The sequence below is a fragment of the Loxodonta africana genome, chromosome 5 (assembly GCF_030014295.1).
Source record: "Loxodonta africana isolate mLoxAfr1 chromosome 5, mLoxAfr1.hap2, whole genome shotgun sequence".
Classification (NCBI taxonomy): Eukaryota; Metazoa; Chordata; class Mammalia; order Proboscidea; family Elephantidae; genus Loxodonta; species Loxodonta africana.
In genome coordinates, this window is record NC_087346.1 from 112,560,925 (window position 1) to 112,565,971 (window position 5,047).

Below are 5,047 nucleotides of genomic sequence, written 5' to 3' on the forward strand. Positions count from 1 at the left end.
CTACATATTGTTGGTAAAGGAAATTTGAAGAGATTACAGTGCCTAAAAGTATAGTTTAAGTCTTTTCAAAAAGTATGTAAAGTGCATGTTTTTATGCACCTTCTTCAATAGTACTTAAAAAAAAGGGGGGGGGGTTATTTAATGGCTGAGTTTCATGCCCTGAATAATTATCATGGCAATTATGAGCTTTATATCCACATACTTAATTTTTTTCTCAAGATAGTTTTTTTCTGATTATTGTTAAACTTAATAAATTAGCTTTATTCCTTATATACAGAATTGCCTAATAGGACAATATTTAAGTTACTGTAAACTATTTTAGATTGCCATAGAACTTGTGTTATTAAATTGAATATATTGTTTTCTACCTTTAACTCAAATAAAGCTTATAATAAAGCAAATATAAGATATCTAAATTTTATTTCCAGAAGTGAAATGTAAGAATACATGAATTTGAGAGATTCCAACGATTAATTTGCATTGGGCAGATCTGCTGCAAAAAACCTCTTTAAAGTGTTAAAAAAAAAAAAGCAAAGATGCTACTTTAAGGACTAAGCTATGCCTGACCCAAGCCATGGTACTTTGTCGCCTCATATGCATGAGAAAGCTGGACAATGAATAGGGAAGACTGAAGAAGAGTTGATACCTTTGAATTATGGTGTTAGCGAAGAATATTGAATGTACCATGGACTGCCAAAAGAACGAACAAATCTGTCTTGGAGTGAGTACAGCCAAAATGTTCCTTAGAAGGATGGCGAGACTTTGTCTCACATACTTTGTACACGTACCAGGATGGATCAGTCAGTCCCTGGAGAAGGACATCATACTTGGTAAAGCAGAGGGTCAGCAAAAAAGAGGAAGACCCTCAACGAGATGATTGACACGAGAATGGTGCAGAACCAGGCATTGTTTCGTTGTGTTGTACACAGGGTTGCTATGAGTTGGAATCGACTCCACGGCACTTAACACAGATTAATAGTACCTGTGAGCCTGCATTTACTCTTTGTTTACATCATGCAGTAAGGGGATTTAAGTTAAAAGACTGTCTCTGCTTATAGTTTCTCAGCCTTGCTCCATGGGGAATCACAGTCCTTTTCCTTTGCATATTTTGCACCTTGTAAGCCTATCTGGTAGAAGAAGCATTACATATGTACCTACTTAATTGCCTGTGGATGAAATTCCTGAAATATTTAAGCAGCAAATAAGTTGAAAATGAAACAAAAATCAGTAAAACTCCCAGGGTAAAATATGTTGATTTAAATTCTAGATGATATTGTAACAGCTATAAGTATTATAAATGGTTTTTAAATGTCTAGTGAATCAGCATCTTCCATTCACACTTCTGCTAAGATAGAATTGGTTACTGCAAACTACCCTACCTTAGAAGATCAGATAGTTATCACAGTGAAAAAGTTCAAGGTACCTGTTTCGGTGCATGGTTCACTGGTTATTTCTATGCTTTAAATGTGCTAGCTAAAAGACCTCCTTTCTACTATTACCCTTTTTATTAGTCTAGTTCAGGTCCATGTATTCAATCTCATTACCAAACTATGTTTTAGATACTTTAGCTCTCTAATCCAAGAGATAAGCTGCTGTTACCAGAATAAGCCTAGCGAAGACAAATTAACAGGAGTCAATAAAAGCATGGTAGCTAAGAGTTGGGGTCTAAGATAAAGACCATTATTTGAATGCCAGCTCTGTCTTGGACAATATGTAGGCCTCAGCTTCCTCACCTGTAAAACAAGTTAATAGTACCTGTACTTCCGTTAAGCATATTAAATGAGGGAACGCCTATTGAGCTCAGTAGTGGCAAAGATTGGTTAGGTGGTGGTTATGTGCCTTCAAAATGATTTCTACTCAGTGACCCTGGGTGACTTCTAGGGTTTTCTAGGCTGTAACCTTTATGGAAGCATATAGTGAGGTCTTTCTCCTGTGGAGCCATTGAGGAGGCTGGAACTGTGAACTTTCAGTTAACAGCCATCCTCTTCACCAGTGTGCCACTAGAATTTCTCAAAGGTTGGTGGAGAAGCGCAAACCATTTGTGCCACTCGGGACCATCATTAAATTTATATAGCTAGGACTAAATCGCAGATCATTTAACTCCTATAGTCAATTTTAAGTAAATTCCTACTATCTTCATTTATAATGATTTCATAATGTATTACCTTAGCATAAAATTCATCGATAGCTGTTTTAGTCATCTAGTGCTGCCGTAACAAAAATACCACAAGTGGATGGCTTTAACAAAGAGAAATTTACTTCCTCACAGTAAAGTAGGCTAAAAGTCCAAATTCAAGGCGTCAGCTCCAGGGGAAGGCTTTCTCTCTCTATTGGCTCTGGAAGAAGGTCCTTGTCCTCAATCTTCCCATGGTCGAGGAGCTTCTCAGGTGCAGGGACCCTGGGCCCAAAAGATGTGCTTTGCTCCCAATGCTGCTTTCTTGGTGGTATGAGGTCCCCAAATCTGCTTGCTTCTCTTTCCTCTCTCAAGCGATAAAAGGTGGTGCAGGCCACACCCCAGGGAAACTCCCTTTCCATTGGATCAGGGATGAGACCTGGGTACCAGTGGTGTTACAATCCCACCCTAATCCTCTTTAATGTAAAATTACAATCACAAAATGGAGGACAACCACACAATATAGGGAATCATGGCCTAACCAAGTTTGATACATTTGGGCGGGGTGGGGAGGACTTATTTCAATCCATGACAATAGTCTTATCCCTGAAAACACTTCAAGTCTTTCAAGACAGATGACAAAAATCAACGGCAAAATTATTTTACCTTGTTGCTAGGTGTCCTTGAGTCAATTCCAACTCATAGGAACCCTACGTACAACAGACCAAAACACTGCCTGCAGTGTTGCTATGTTTGAGCCCGTTGTTGCAGCCACCCTGTCATTTCATGTCCTTGGTCTTACTCTTTTTCGTTGACCCTCAAGCATGAAATGATGTCCTTTTCCAGGGACTGATTCATCCTGATAACATGTCCAAAGCACATGAGATGGAGTCTTGCCATCCTTGCTTCTAAGGAGCATTCTGCCTGTACTTCTTCCAAGGTAGATTTGTTTGTTGTTTTGGCAGTCCATAAAAAAAACCTATGCCACAACTCAAATGCATCAATTCTTCGGTCTTCCTTACTGTCCAGCTTTCACCCACATATAAGGCGGTTTAAAATATTCTGCCTTAGGCCAGAAGCACCCTTATCTTCAAAGTGACATGTCTGCTTTTCAACACTTTGAAGAGGTCTTTTGCAGCACATTTGCCCAATGTAATATACATCATTTGCTTTCTTGACCGCTGCTTCCATGGGTGTTGATTGTGGATCCAAGAAAAAAAGAAACCCTGGACAAGTTCAGTCTTTTCTCCCTTTATCATGATGTCAAAGAGAACATTTTACCTTACTGTAATGTAACAATCTGTGCACTCTGGTTTATTCACAGATTAAGTAACAGTTAAGAGCATGTGCTTGAAGCAAGACAACAATTTATTGCTTGCTTCTCTAACCTAAGTCTCCTCAATTATGAAATCTAGACAATAATTATTAAACTCATTACAGCTGCTGCTAATACCACTTATCACTTTGTACAAATTATACAGATGCATTTTAAATATGAGATGATTAAAAAAACCTCTGCCTTCATTCTAACTTAATGTATTTGGTAAACCACCTACTTTCAAGACAACTTTTGATAAAAGTTTATTAAAATTTTATCAAAACTAGATGATTAGGTAACGCTATTGAGTTTATTTAATAACTGATTCGTACATATCTAAATTGACCCAGCTAACAACAAATCTGAAACTTAAGGTAGCTTTTAATTAAGATTTTAATATGCACAGAATTTTGATTTCAAAAGAGTATAAGCTACATTTCAGTAAGAAGTTAGCTAGGTTTCTTCAATAGAGTGACTGCATGGGCAGTCAAAGCATTCCATAACTATTGATGGCTTCGTTTGCTTTTCTTCCTGATTTTTTTAAAACATTTTATTGTTAAATTGCTTTAGGCGAAAGTTTACATAGCAAATTAATTTTCCAGTCATTGATTCTTACACAAATTATTTTGTGACATTGGCTGCAGTCCCCACAACATGTCAGCACTCTCCCCATTTCCTCCCTGGGTTTCCCGGTTCCATTAAGTCCAGTTTCACTGTCCCTCCCTGTCTTCTCATCTTTGGTTTTGGGCAAACGTTGCCCTTTTGGTCTTATATAGTTGATTGTTCTGAGATGCACATTCTTCACAGATGTTATTATTTTAAAGCCTTAACCATTATTTGGCAGAAAAGTGGCCTCTGAAAGTGTCTGTACAGTTTCAAGTTAGAAAGTTGTCTTAGGGCAATAGTTTCTGGGGTTCCTCTAGTCTTTCAGACCAGAATCCAGTCTATATTTTTAATCTGAATTTTGTTCTGTGTTTTTTACCTAACTGGGACCTTCTATTGTGATCCCGGTCAGAGTGGTTGGTAGTGGTAGCCAGGCACCATCAGTTCTTTGGACTAATTGCTTCATTGAGTCTTCGGTTTCTGTGTTCCTCTTTCTCCAGACAGGACGAAACTAATAGTTGTTTCTTAGATGGCCACTCGCCACTTTTTAAGACCCCTGAAACTTAAGGTAAATTTGAAACTCACCTTACCTAGACAAATTTTAAGTACAGGACCTTTTAGTGTAAGTAAGGAAAAAAAAAAAATACTCATAAAACAAAGCAGTCAGGATTCACTGAGCACTTACTAGGTGCCATGCACTCTTCTGATTATTTTAAATGTATCATCTCATTTAATTCTCACAAGCACCTTATGGAGGTAAATGGTATTATAATCTGGCCTTTATTAAAGAGGTACAGACAAAGAGAGAGTAAGTAATCTGGCCAAAGTCACAGTGCTAAAGTATGGCAGAATAGGAAATCTGAGACAACACAATATGCCTTTAGAATCCAGGCTCTTAGCTACCACACTGCTCCCTTTCAAAGATAAGCCAGCAGTTATTTAAACCTGAAAACCCTGAAGGTAACATGCAAATTTTTATTGAGGGGGAGGACATTTTTATAATTCCAATATGC